Here is a 14,868-nt window from a genome sequence, read left to right on the forward strand (position 1 = left end):
ATTTCATTAAAAGGAGACTTTGTCCAGCGTTTCATATTTCATGAATACTTGTGAGTGAACACATCCCATAAAATAACCAATTAATTCAGCCATGCCAAGACTCAGACTGAAAACAACACCAAAACATTAACAGAAGCCAGGGGAGGCACAAGGTTTAACATTTCCTCCTGTATGAAAAGTCCCCAAACATTGTTTTCATCCACATCCCTTGATTCACTTCCCTTTCTCGGCTCTCCTGACAGCTTCTGCTGTGTTTGTTGTTCTGGGTGAGTGTTGTACCGTGCTGTTCCCAGCTCAGGGTGTTCCACACACAGCCCCCGCTTTGCTGCCAGTGCTTTTTGTCATTGTTGCCTTTGACAACATCACAGATTCCAGTTAAAAGTGACCAGAAGAGCAGGGGAAGGAGTAACCTGCAATAATGATTTGCAAATTGTGTTAATTTCATAGTGGGATTCTGCTTTTTGATAGGATTTAATGCGTAATGAGCTCCTGAGACGTTATTTTTGCTTCAAAGCTTTGCTGAGTACTAGATCCTATTAAATTCTTGCAGTGAACACACCAAAAAAATACTTTGAGCTAATTTTAATAATTTTTAATTGAAGGAATATTTTTATTCCAATTTGAATATTCAAGCTGTTCAAAAGTTAACACATTCTCAAAGTATTCATCAGTCTTTTCTTTCCATAAAACCTTTTTTTAGGAAGCCCGTGGCTTTTTGGGAGGGGGACAGGTTGTTTTTTTTTGTCTCAGATTTGTTTTTCAGACCCAGTTGAAACAAATTTAGGCATATTTTTCTATTTATTTCTTTTTAAATGCCTGCATGCTGCAGTCTAATCTCCATTCTTTTTATTGCTGTTTTATAGTCTACCATTATTGTTTGTTTCCTTTGCGTTTTCCTAAAAGCAGAAACAAAATACAAATTTCCCTGCTAGTCCTTTTTTGTGTGGTAGCAGGAGCTGGATTTGTGCTCGTGTGTCACGCTCAGTAACATATGTATTTTGTTGTTAGCAGCGTTGTTATATTACATTAAATCTTAGGGATTCCAACAGAGCCTGGCATCCCAGGCTGCAAAACAACTCACAGGAGCCCAAACAGCTTCAAAAGCTGCACACAGGAGCAAGGAATGTGCGAATGCCCTGTTCAGGAGATGCAGAGGAGCTCAGTGCCCTGTTCAGGAGATGCAGAGGAGCTCAGTGCCCTGTTCAGGAGATGCAGAGGAGCTCATTGCTGTGTTCAGGAGATGCAGAGGAGCTCAGTGCCCTGTTCAGGAGATGCAGAGGAGCTCAGTGCCCTGTTCAGGAGGAGTAGGAGATGCAGAGGAGCTCAGTGCTCTGTTCAGGAGATGCAGAGGAGCTCAGTGCCCTGCTCAGGAGATGCAGAGGAGCTCAGTGCCCTGTTCAGGAGGAGTAGGAGATGCAGAGGAGCTCAGTGCCCCATTCAGGGGAGCAGGAGATGCAGAGGAGCTCAGTGCCCTGTTCAGGAGGAGCAGGAGATGCAGAGGAGCTCAGTGCCCTGTTCAGGAGGAGCAGGAGATGCAGAGGAGCTCAGTGCCCTGCTCAGGAGGAGCAGGAGATGAAGAAGAGCTCAGTGCCCTGTTCAGGAGATGCAGAGGAGCTCAGTGCCCTGTTCAGGAGATGCAGAGGAGCTCAGTGCCCTGTTCAGGAGATGCAGAGGAGCTCAGTGCCCTGTTCAGGAGATGCAGAGGAGCTCAGTGCCCTGTTCAGGAGGAGCAGGAGATGCAGAGGAGCTCAGTGCCCTCCTTCAGTCCTTCCCAAGCCCCTGGAGCTGGCTCCTGTAGCCTGTTGGATCCATGTTCTGGCCTTCACACTCCCCAAGCTCCCAGGTGTGGCAGGTGGAGCAGAGCCCTGCAGTTTCCCCTCCCAGCTCTGCTGGCTCTGGCTGTGCAGGGGGGCTGCAGGGAGCCCTGGCCGGGCCAGCCCAGCCCGTGACCCGCTGGCCACTCCTGTGCTGAGCCCTCACTGCCTGCAGGCCCTTGGGGCTAGCAGGGGAGAGCTGGGGCTCCCAGCCTGTCCTCACTGCCAGGTGAGAGCAGCCAGGCACACGGGGACACAGGTGAGGGGTGGCCTCAGCTGAGGGGACCCAGGGGCTCTGCTCTGCTGCCCAGGGCTCTGCTCAGCCAGGGGCTCCTTGCCAGTGCTCAATGAGTGACCCTAACGAGCCCCTCAGCCCTTCCATCTCCATTTCCAGGAATCAGAGACAGATGGTTAAGAGCCCTGAGATGTTTGGGGTGACCTTGGGGAGGCTCTAACTACAATGCAAAGTTGCAAATGGTGAATGCAGTAAGCAGATTAGGAGTCTGGAGCTCTGGCAAATCTCAAGACCTAGTCTTATGTTGCTATTTTTCCCCTATGGCAAACTTACAGATTTCACAATGACTTTGCTGTAGCAGTGACTTGAAAATTATAGTGAGTGAGTGTTCCCTTTTAAATAATGGATTATGAGGCAAAGATTAATTTTTGCTCAATTTTCACACTAATTCAGTGCCTTGCTGCCAGCAGAAGCACAAAGAAGGACATGAATTCACAGTGGCTTTCTTTCTCAAATCATCACACTCTTTTATTGGACGGGACCGTTTGCAGTGGGGTCCTGTCACTCACATCTGGTGCCCACTGAACCGTGGGGCTTTGACATCTCCTGGAACATCCTTTGGTTCCTGTCAGCAGCGAGGAGCTCAGCCCCTTCCAGCCTGCTCAGTGCTGGGCTGGAGGAAAGCAGGAGGTCACAAAGCAACAACCCAGCCACAGCCACCACTCTGCAGCTGCCAGGTGCCTCTGGATCCTCAGGCCAGCTGGAAAAGCAGGGGAGAGGGAAAGAGAAGGAAACAGAGAAAGACAGACAGCTGAGAAGAGGTGAAACCAGAAATGCTATGTCCCAGAGGCATTTATCAGCCCAAATGAAATGGAAACAGCGAAAGGGAAACACTGCTTTGCTTTTCTCAAAATTGTATTTCCAGTTGAATGAGTTGAAAAGAAAATATCCTTTCCTTTCCCTGCGATTTTGAGAGATCTGTTTGCTAAGTCTGCAGGCTTAGTGGCAGAGACAAGGAGTATTTATTTTCTGTATACGTTGGTAATTTATGAGGTTGCTATAAATGCAGAGTTTATGGAAGTAAAATCAGGCCATGAAATAAAAAGGATTTTATTCAAATATCCCAGCTTATTAATTCTTTCTAATTCTTCACAGAGGAGGAGATGAGTGAGGATGCACACACAGTTTACTGAATATTAAGAGGGAGAAGATCCAGTAAAAGTAGCAAATGCAGGTATAATTTAAAAATAGAAAAAGATGAAAGATAAGTGAATTTTATTAGGGACTGAAATATAATTGAATTTTCCTTTTCCTATTTTGCCATCAAAGATGGCAGAAAGAAGTTTCCCACTGTGGGAAAGGGTCTTGCATCTCTAACAAACCTGTGCAAAGTGACTTTACCTTCCTGTGCAGTGGGGTGTGACCAAAGGGATGTAAATGCAGCTCTTATCTGTGCCACATGAAGGGGTGGAGAGGAGATTTAGAGCCTTGAGCAAGAAATAAGATGGCACAATAACTTTCACTGGGATTTAGTGCTCCACCAAGAGCAGAAATGGGGCAAACACGTCCTTGTGTATGAGTAGCATTAACTGTCTGTTCCACAGGGTGTCCATCAGTGTTCCTGGCTGGGTGATGTGTTACTGGCCTGCCTTCATCTCCAGAAATGCCCAAGAGGATGAGGGGATGGGGAAAGATCCAGAGACAGAGGTGCTGGGGTGTCCCAGAGCCCCAGGTGAAGGTGCTGCACCTGGGAGCCCCCAAAGCTCTCAGAAATCTCTCCAATGCCTTCTGGAGCCCCCAAAGCTCTCAGAAATCTCTCCTTTCCAATGCTTTCTGGAGCTCCCAAAGCTCTCAGAAATCTCTCCTTTCCAATGCTTTCTGGAGCCCCCAAAGCTGTCAGAAATCTCTCCTTTCCAATGCTTTCTGGAGCCCCCAAAGCTCTCAGAAATGTCTCCAAGGCTTTCTGGAGCCCCCAAAGCCCTCAGAAATGTCTCCAATGCTTTCTGGAGCCCCCAAAGCTCTCAGAAATGTCTCCAATGCTTTCTGGCAGAGAAGAGTCAGCAAAGCATGAATCTGCAGCGTGTGCTCTCCCTGGACACTCCACACTTCCCAGGGGCTGCTTTTCCCTGATGTTTGGACCTGGAAAGGGAGAGCACATCAGGTGTGTTGGATGAAGATGTTTTGAATGCTGGAACAGTGTAAAGTGATGCTGATCTCACAGAGCAATCATCTGCAGGCCTCCACCAAAGCAAGTCCTTGCTATCAGCTGACTTTGGAGAAATGCAAGAGTTCCAAGAAACAGCTGCTGTCCTGGCAGACCCTGCACTGCCTTTTCCCACACCTCACCCTCCAGGTTTGTACCACGGGTGTATTCTGGATTTGGCAGCTGTCTCTAGGGTCTGCCTCCCCCTCAACTGGCTCTCCATAGGTGGGGAGCAGAGTGCAAACAGAGCCCACATCCCTCAGGGACTCCTTTCCTGCCTCAGTGGAGCTGCTGGAACAGCACTCACCGCCCAGCACCCACCAGCCAGCTCCATGGACTAAGTCAGGTGGGAGGACAGAAGCTAAGAACTGTTTCCTCCAATTAAACTGGGGAGGAAATTAAACTGGGGGGCTCTGAAGTTGAGGCAAATGGCACAAAATGAGGAAAAGGTCATTGTGGTGGCTCTGAGTGGAGGCATCAGCCTCCTTTGCATCTCGGCATCTCCTGACCTTGCCCACCTGAGCCCCTCCTCTCTGGGGCTGAGCTGTGATCACCTGCCCTGCAGCTCTGGAGAGCTCAGGCTGGAGCTGCAGGGATGGCAGAGGAGCAGCTCTGGGGGCAGGAGGGGCTGGAGGTGTGTGCTGAACCCGTGGGGCAGAGGGTTTGAAGAGAGACTGCAGTTCCTAGTCCAGTGGCACTCCTGGGGGGGCTGTGATGGCGAGATGAGACGAGCTGCACTTCACACAGGCCAGGAGTGCAGGAGCAGTGCCGCACTTAGAGGAACTTTGGTGTCTTTTTTTGGAATGCTTTTGATAGTTGAGGTGGCATCTGACCTTCTGCATTTGAGATCTGCTGGCTCAGGGATCTCCAGCTATAATATTGGCCATCAGTCCCTACTCTCATATACAGAACCAGTGGCAGGCTCAGAGAAGCCTCAGAGAAAGCTGGCTGTTCTGAGAAGCAATTCCCATTGTTGCATTCGCTAAAACTTCTGGGCCCCTGAGGTATACAAGGGAGTGTCTGAGTTGTAAGTATCAAAAGAAATTAATTATTCCATATTATAATTAAGTCTTTTTTAATTAGCTGAATAATTGGAATTTCTCTTGCGTTACAATGCAGGTTTTCACGTAGCCAGATAACCTGAAACTTTACAGGGGTTTACCTGAGAAATTTCTTGCATCCACAATTGTCTTTTTGTAATATAAAGTAGTAAATATGGGTTCTAAGGTGGCTGCAAGAAAGGCAGCTCTCTTTAAAAGAAGTCTGTCAAGCCAAGCTTGTCCCTCAAAATGTATGTTTTGTAAAAGCCTTCAGAAAATGTTGGGTCGAACTGTTTTAGTGTTATTGTGAGGAAATCAATATTTCCCTGCAGCCTTTGCAGCCCCCAAATTGTAGCATGTTGTTTGTGCAGAAGAAGCTGAAAGTGAAACTGCCTAAAAATGAGAGTGAAGTAAACTGACTTGTTTCTATAATTTGCCCTAAAAGTCCCCGGGGTAAACAAAACAACACACTTGAGCAGTCAAAACTGCAATATTCTCCTAATGCAAAAGGCTGAATTGGAGGGTGCTGCTGCCATTCTGGGAGGGGTTTTTGCTTTTCTTTCAGCCTCTGTCCTTCCTCCCTCCCCTTTCCCATCTCCTCCTGTGCTCCCCCACAGCAGATCTGCGGGCTTTGTCCTCCAGCAGCAGCACCAAGGAAGTCGTGCAGGATCCCCCTGTGCTTGAGTGCTGAAATCAGGGAATTGCCTGGCAGTCCCACCCCTCTGGAGAGGAGAGAACCTTCTCCCAGCGCTCTGGAACAGCAGCAGCTCCGTGTGATGGAGCCCTGAGCTGGCAGAGGTGCAAGCAGCACTCCAGGTGCTCCTGAGCCCTGCTGTGACCTCTCTCATGTGACGTGGGCTCCAGGGCTCTGGAGGGCTGGGATCTGGCCAGGTGATGCAGCTGGAGCAGAGTTCACTGTCCTGGGCACTGTGGCTGTAGCTGGGTGTCCTCTGAAAGGAACCACGTTGATTTGGTGAGTTTGGCTGAGACAAAATTAAGAGGGAAAGTCTGGGAGACACACAGCTTGCTCACAGACACACCAGGGTGGCTGCAGCAGCTTTACAATCTCGTGTGTTCACCTGCCTCAGACAGAAAAAAATGAAGCCAGTTTGTTTGTGAGAGCAGGAGGAGATCAGGAGAGCGAAGGACCAAAGGAAAGCAAATGCTGTGCTGACTGGCAAAGAGACTGCTCTCTTTGTGTTTTTTGTGCTTGACTGAAACATCTTCACAGGATTTTTTCCCCTCTAATCTGGAAATAATTCTGATTTATTTTAAGCCTTCTATTAAGACGAGTCACGCAGCAGCGGCTGGCTGGCGGCGGCGTGCGCGCGGACGCCTGAGTGTGCTTCCAAGGGGCTGCTGCCTTCTTCAGTTGACACTGCAGTCAATTATTGTGTTTTCAATTATATATAAAAGGCAATGATGGAGGTTTTCAGCTTTTATAGCACCACAAATCACAGAGTCCTTCACTGTGCACGCGGCATCGCTGCCACAGCGCAGCAAGGGGGATCACGGCCTCCCCGGGCAGGTTCATGGAGGGAGCAGTGCCATCAGGAACCCCAAACTGCAAAAGGGACACCAGGGGAGGGCAAACCCTCGTGGGCAGCAGCTCCTCTGCACCATCCTTCAGGCAGCAGCCCCTGGCTGACAGACAGGGCTGGGCAGCGTGATCCTGGAAGGGCAGGAAGATCTGTTCTCCGTGTGCTCCGCAGGGTCAACAGCAGGGCTGGGAAGGAGCTGTGCAGCTTGTGTGGGCAAGGAAGGGTTAAGGTGAGGACATCGTCCTGAGAAGGGTCATGGCACAGGGGGTGACCCTGCAGCTCTTTGTGAGTGTTCAGTCACACAGCCTCCTGCCAGCTCGGTTACTGGGTAGATCTGGAGCGAGCAGGCTGGGAAAGTGGTGGGATCTGTTTCACAGAATGATCATTTCACTGGACATTTGTACATTGTGACATCATTGTATTGCAAAGGCAGCCCTGGAAAAAATGGGCTTGGACTGGCAGGAGTGCTTGCCTTTGAAAGCAGGCAATATAAGGAGAAACCCAACAGAGCATGAACAATCCTCCTCAGCAGCCAGAAGATGCCACCTACCATCCAGGGATCTGAAAAGGACTCACCACAGGCAGGCTTGGTTTTGATTTTGCCATTTGGGTGTCTTTATGCACATTTAAATGCCCCAAAATGGTCTGGTGCAGGGCCAGCACTAGCACTTATCAGCTCCTTGTTTCCTTTAGGAGAAGAGATACTAGCCAAGGCATTTTTATTCTGCTCTGCTGGCAGGGAAGGGGGTGTCTGAAAGCATCACAGGCTGTGCTTCACCTGTGGCAGATTGGTGGTAACCCAGCAGTCAGGTCCAGGAGAGCGAGGCTGTGAGAGGCTGAGCAGGCAGGAGCAGAAATCAAATCATTGCCACATAGAGTGAGCAAGAACACTTGAATTCTGAGACTCCAGTGAGGAGGCAAGTGAGAAAAATAAACAGAAGCTGCCAGCTAAACTGGATATATTGACTGCAGTAAAAACTGGAGGAGTGTCCCTGGTGACTGGGATGGAGATGTTTGGGATGGTCCAGAACACATCCTGCAGCCCTGTGCTCCTCTGCATGGTGAGGACACAGGCAAGGGGGATCCCCCTGGTAAAGAAAGCTGTTAGTTCAGGGAGACAGGGGCCAGTGGGACAGAGAGACCACTGAGAGACTCAGCTAATTGAGTTGGTTACCAGTGAAGGCTGGTTTTGAGCCTAAACTGAAAAAAGAAAAATGAAAAAACCACTAACATTGCTAGAAAATGGCTCCTGGTGTATCTGCTGCACTGTTGCTGTGGGATAATGACCTGGGATTCAGAATTTGCTCGATGTTAGGCATGACTGTGGGACCTGGGAATGCTGCTAACATAAACTGGGGCAGGGGTGGAAGGATGTGCCAGGAGGACTGGGAGGATTCTCTGGAGAGAAAAGGAATTTAGAGGTTCTTAGACAAAGCAATTGGCACCAGAAATAATTGCTTTCATGGATGAGGCTCCAGAGGACAAACCAAAACCTGTGAAGGAGGAGAGGGCCCTTGACTGTCCTGCAGTTTGTGGCTCTCTGCCCGCAGCAAGGCAGAGGGTATCCTGTCTGGACTGGATAAATCTTGGAAATGGCATTTGAAGTAGACATGAAATAGGGTTTGGAGGGAACTAGAGCCTGGGAGAAGATCTGGCTAGATGGAATATAAAATCCATTAGTGTCTTAATGCATAAATTGGCAGAACTGTACAACAGCAATGAAAAACAAGCTACTGGGAGCCCAAACTTTTATTAAATTCCGGTGCCTCAGTGACGACTGAAATCAGTATTGTGCAGGAGTGAGGATGCTCAGGAGGTGTCCCAACAGGCACAAGAGTACAGGGGTCTCCTCTGGTGCAGGAGGGTCTCAGCTCCCACACCCACAATTCAAAATGCTTACTGGAGAGTGTGCCTCAGGCTTTTTGTATTCAGCATCATGTTCAGGATAAAAAATGGGCTTTTCAGCAGCCTGTTTCTTAAACAAAATAGGTGAGTTTAGATCTGACTAACTGTGCAAGGATAATACAGAAATAGAAAGACTCGTAATTACCTTACCTAGAAAATGATGTTTTCCTGTAAAGGCTCCTGAAATAGTGAGAAGAGCTCAGGATGAGGGTCAGTTACCTTTCTGCAAGTATAAGCTTGAGATAAGTTGGAGTATGGGAAGATTAATGCCTTTGCTTTAATAGCAGGGCTTGATCCAAGACTGCAGAAACGCTGTAAGTAGCCAAGCGAGCCCAGAAAGCCTGGTGGATCAAGGAATGCCAGTGCAATGACCCAGTGTGTGTAATTCCCCTGTGGGGCTGGCATTAAAGGGAAATAGAAAGATGCATCTGACTGCGGATTTCAGAGCATTAAATGCTGTAACTCTGCAAACATCACCTCTCCTTGTTAAAATGCCAGAAATTACGGCTGCAGCAGTACAAGGAGCTAAGTGGGTTTTGGCCATAGATCTAGCAAATACAATTTTCTTTATCTCTTTAGTAGAAAAATGTTGGTAAAAGTTTGGAGTTTACAGTTCAAGAGGAGAAAAAAATATTATTTCACTTGATTTCCTCAAGGATTTCACGAGCTCCTGTGATCTGTCACATATACATCACCCAAATGTGGGAGAAATTAGCCTGCAGGTTCAGGAAGTGTGTGACATCAGATGTGGCTCACACCTGAACTGGGTAGATTCTGGAGAGCAAGAGTGTCAGCAGAGCAGAAGATTTGGCTGCCATCCAGGAGGAAGGATTGAAAGTCAACAGACAAAAGGTTCAATTAGTGCAACAAGAAGTAAAATATTTAGGAGCAATACGAGGTATGGAAGGCCAGGCTCCTGATAAACAGAGTGTGGAATTAATTCCAAAGCTGCCCAGCCCCACTGCTCTGCCTAGCTAAGAGCACTGTACGGCACATTTAATTGTATGCAGGATTTTATTCTGATGTTCACTGGAGTGAGTCATCCTCCAGCTAAGCTTTTAGAGCAAACCAGGCAATGGGAGCAGGGTGCAGGAAAGCAGGCAGCTCAGGAAAGCTGGAGGAGCCCAGCCCGAGCTGCAGTGCTGGGCTGTCTGGACCCAGGAAGCCTCCCCATGCATGGTTTGCCTCTGTCAGCCAGGGAAAAAAGTGCCAGTTTGGCACAAAAAGAAAGATACCATGTTCCAGGCTATTGTCTGTGCATCTCAAATCTTATTGACACCACAACTCCTTGTCAAAAAGAATGAGTATATTTAGTCTGGAAATCAGAAAAATTGGATTATCTTGTTGGAGGGAGGCCAACGGCACAACACCCTAGTCATGCTTCCTTGAAATACAATGTGTTCAATACAGCACAGGATGGTGCCTATCGAGCTGTGGGCTGGCAGCACAGCCCCTGATGTGGTGTGATGTGGGTGGCTGGGAGAGTGAGAGCTGGAACAGGACACGAGGCTCCAGCAGCTCTGCGCTCCAGTGGTGCAGGGTGCTGAACACGAGTCAGATATTGCAGCCTCCTGATGTGCACTGGCCTGTGCAGCTTTAATTGCCTCTGTCAGAATGCATCCACATAAAGCAGAAATGTGCTTTACAGGTGGCTGGGGCTGGTGCAGAGCGAGGCTGGCACAAGATGTGCTCCAGTGCGTGCAGAGAGGAGCGGGAGGCAGCGGGGCAGGGCTCACCTCGCTCGCTCCACGTGGCACCAGTCCCACAGGCATTGTCAGGTGTGCATCCCCACCGGCTGAGCAAACGAGCAGGAAGGATTTCATTTTGCTGAACAAGTTTTTTGCCCATCTAGTTACAAAGCAGCAAGTGCACAGAGCAGAATGCCCACAAACCTCAGGATGTGAAGAATTTAGCTTCTAAAGGAAGCTTTAAGGAAATTAGCAGAGGTGAATGGCAAAAAGTAGGATGTGGTGTTCCCATCTAAATGACTCCACAAACAGCTACGGTCAGCCATGATTCTATTCCTTTCGAGACCTTGACATGAAGCAAGATGTGACTCTGAGAGAGCTGGTGGTTAAAAACTTCATTATCAGATGAATAGCAACTGAAGGGTCTCACAGATTAATGAATGAAAGGATCTGACAAATGACTGCAGGATAATCAACAAATAGCTGAGCAATTAGGGCAAAATGTTCATAGAATAGATAAAAGGCAGAAAATGGTAAATAATCAACATGAAGAATGGTGAGTAGGGGTTCAGGTAGTATATCACAGGCTCCCAGCAAAGAGCACACCTGGGGCTGTGAGTGGGATGGATCTGGCACTAGCACAAATAAAGGCATTTCCATTGTTCATTAGTTCAAGTAAGTTCTGACAATGTCAGGCAGCTTCATCAGTCACAGCCAAAGCTTTGGAAAAGAGAAAAACACTAAGCCATAAGAAAAGTTGTCTTTACTTTCCAGGTGACAGAAAGGCGTGGGTGTTAACCATCACCAGAGCTGGATCAGCACAGAAACATGGATCTGCTGTGGTGGGTAAGAGCAGCTCTTCCAGCTGTATTGTACATGAATTTTCCTGAAGCTGGGCACATGGGTGAGTGGTGTTGGGGTCTTTTTGTTGTGCCTGCTGTGTCAGTCTGCATGCAGGGTGCTGTGGGCTGTGTTTATTCACACTGGAGCTGCCAGGGATGTTCCCCGAGACACCCAGGGCCTGGGTACCGTCTGTCAGAGCTCAGCCCGTGCTGGGCAGGAGGGTGGGCAGGGGATTTCAGCAGCTGTTCGGTGCAGTAGGTGCTGGGCAGCAGCGTGGGCTGGGCTGGAGCTCTCTCCTCTCCAAAGTATCCGAGCTCCCCGGTCACCCACAGCTGGACATGTGCAGGGATGGCTTAAATCTTCATCAGCCCCTCCTTCCCAGAGCCAGTCGTGCTTTGCTGTGGCTGGAAGAAACACACCGGCTCACCCAACAGTTTGAAAGCCCTTATGTTTTATTTCCTTTTCTCTTCCCTCCATTTCGCAGTCCCATCCACTTTAATTTTAAAGTATTGTGTTCCCCCTTTCCTGAGAGGCCAGCGTGTTCTAACAAGCGGTGTAGACACAGCCATGCACTATTGTTCCTGTCACCTCTAATCACACAGCCATCACCATCACGCTAAATCCCTTCCCCTGCATTCCTCTGGATCACACCACATCCTCCCTCAGCCCTCCTTTGTCTCTCCATCTTCTGCCCTCCCCAGCCGGTGCTGCAATCCAGCAGCTGAAGAGGGAAAGCTGCCTTGTGATGGTGGAGGGGCTTTTTCCTGTCAGAGGAACTCGTTTCTTGTGCCGTGAGCGAGGATCTCCGGAGGGAAAGCAAGCTGAAAACGTCTTTGAGCAGCCTCTTCTCTTCTGCCCTCCTGGTGCCGCTTGAAAATGAGAAGAAAAGGGTGGGGGGGTGGAAGATTAAAAAAAAAATAATAAAGAAAAGAGAAATAACCTCAAAAAGGAAGACTCTTCCAGAGCCCAAACAATCAGCGGGACAATAGGAGATGAGGATTGCAGCTCTGCTCCCGCCGGACGGGAAGCCCTCAGCGCTGGGCTCGGCGCTGGCCTGGGTGATGAGCTGAAAAGCTCCCTGCCCACGCTGCACACAAAGCCTGGCCACAGGGCAGAGGTGAAAGCAGCTGGGAGCCGGCTCTGGAATGTGTTCCCCGCCGGGATCGTGTGGCACTGCCGAGCACGGTGACACCGGGGCAGCAGGCCGGCCTGACCCCGGGCCCGGCCCTCGCGGCCTGTGCTGAGCCTCAGTCCAACAAACCCCACCGGCAGCTTTCACAAAAACCCCTCACACCTGGCACTGTCATCTGTGACCTCCTTCTCTTTGCTACCAAAACACAACGTGGGAGAGTCAAGGATCGTTAGCTGACGAGGCAAAACTGCCCCTTTCCTTGCTCTTTTATTTCTATTTCTATTTCTCCCGTGAGTACCCCGTGCTTGGAGGCGGCGGCTGCTCGTGATCCTTCCTGTGGCCAGGACAGGCTTCTGCGAGAGCTTGGGAACAAATGATAACAGAATTACCTGCAGATTCCTCATGCCAGAACTCCTTCCCTGCCCAGAGAGCCCCACAGAACCTCTGGGGTCTGGGTAACGCTGTCAGCCCATCTCTTCCCACATTTTTGGCGAGGAGGAAGGATTTGCAGGCACCAGGGTCCAGGAGAAATCCATTAGCAGCCCTCAGTGAAGCTCCTGAGGGTCCCCGGCTGTGCTGCACCAGCCAGGGGCCTTTGGCTTCTGGAAAAGGGCATCTTCCTCAGCAGGGAAGAAAAAAGATGGATCTGCACCTCTCTATTTTTTTTTTTCTAGGCAAGCTAAAGAAAAGTTGATAGAAAAAACGTATGCTTTAAAACCTAAAGAGTCAAGGGTCCATTTGGTAGATTTTCTTTTGAGTTTTGAGCTTTCTGGGGTTTATCATTATTTTATTTGGTGGTTGGATTTATTTTTCTTTATTTTTTTTTTTTTCTTTTTTTGCATTAGAAACAGTGTCAGTTGTCAAACAAGACTCCAGATTGATTTGGGTTTTTTTTATGTCTAGCTTTCAACATCCTCAAAGGCATCTAATTGTTCAGGACATACTGAGTATCTGCACTTACAGAAATCAAGCCTTGAGTGGAAGTCCCCTGAAAGCCAGGCACCGGGAAGCCAAGATTAGTTTTCAGAAAGTAAGTGCTTTTCATTTTTCGGTTTCTCAAGGACTCTTTCAAGGGCCAAGCAGATGGCTGGGAGATCTACAGAATGGAAACCTGCAGCTCTAACGGGGACACAGAAGTGTGTGTGGAGGGGGTTGTTTGTTTGGGGTTTCTTTTAGCTAAATTGCCTTTTTGCTTGACAGCAATTTACACTATTTATGCAGCTGGAATGCCAGTGCATTTTTTTTTGTGTGGACTCTCCCTTTTCAACAAAGGACTGAGAAAATTGCCACACTAATTCTAGGAGCTTCCCAGCAGCTCTGAGGCATAACCAGAAGAGCAATTTCCAACTTAAAAATACAAAGGCAAACAAGAGAAGAAAAGCAGAGTTCAGTTCGGAAGGCGGCTCCAGCGCCGTTCTCAGGGAGTTTTCATGGAGATGTGGGTACGTGCTGAGGAGCAGGCTGGCCTCAGCTGGTTTTTCAGGAACACTGGGGACTGTGATGGCCTTTTGGCAGTGGTGACCTGACTGGAAGAGGCTCCTTGTCCCCAAGGGCTGTGGCAGAGGGAGGCAGTGGCAGCACAGGTGTCCCCCAGGGCCTGGCAGACCTTCCATGCATTTGTACCTTGATAAATTTAGGTTAATATCTTGTTTTTCTGGCCTCTCCACATCACTCCCAGGATAATTCACTGGAGCCTGCCTGGACATGTTGCTGGGTGAGGAAGCTGCTGAGGAACCTGCTCACGTGAGGTGCCCAGGATTCCCCAAAGGAGGCTCAGGAATCCCTGCAGAGCTCCTGCAAAGAGCCCCTGTACCCTGTTACGGGCACACAAAACCCAGAGCTGGAGAATTAACTCCTCTCTCACCATCTGGGCTCACCAAACTGCCTCTGGCACAAAGAAATAGTGCACGGGTTCCACTGGAACAGTGCACAGACACCCCCTCATGTTTGCATGTATTTGCTGTATGGCTGTCCCACACATTTTCCTTGCTAGCCTGTCATAACCATTACTAAAATACGCTTATCTCATATATGCAAATAGCAGGATATTTTTAAGATTCTTTGAAATTTCCATAATTGTGCTGTAAAAAAAAAAAAATCTCTTTGCTTATCTCACAAAGTGTTGTAACCACAGCGTTACTTTTATTGAAATCCAAAAATCACTCAGCAAAATAAGAATAGTTAGAAAACTGTCAGGTTTTTATGTTTTTGAAATAGAAGGGAAAGAAAGTGAGCAAACCAGGCTTTATTATTTTAAATTAGAAACTTTAATGCTCACCAAAAAGGATATAAACTGTAAATGTATTTTAGCAGTTCCTAGAGAAAAAGAGAGAGGTTTTAATAATAACACTGTGTGCTCCTATATCATTTTCATTAGAAAAATCTTGGAGCACTTTCAGCTTATTAAAGAGTGGAATGCCTCAGAAGGCTCTCAGGAGGTACTATAGGAAAGTAAAGTAACAAATAT

General features: G+C 48.4%; 1 long non-coding RNA gene across 1 annotated transcript; it reads left to right on the forward strand.

The window, feature by feature from the left end:
- Positions 1–5,165: 5,165 nt before the first annotated feature.
- On the forward strand, positions 5,166–13,229 carry LOC131583790 (uncharacterized). The gene is made up of 3 exons (XR_009278595.1): positions 5,166–5,279; positions 11,201–11,330; positions 11,971–13,229. It is a non-coding gene; the product is annotated as an uncharacterized LOC131583790 (long non-coding RNA).
- The last annotated feature ends 1,639 nt before the right edge of the window (positions 13,230–14,868 follow it).

The sequence above is a fragment of the Poecile atricapillus genome, chromosome 12, assembly GCF_030490865.1.
Source record: "Poecile atricapillus isolate bPoeAtr1 chromosome 12, bPoeAtr1.hap1, whole genome shotgun sequence".
Classification (NCBI taxonomy): Eukaryota; Metazoa; Chordata; class Aves; order Passeriformes; family Paridae; genus Poecile; species Poecile atricapillus.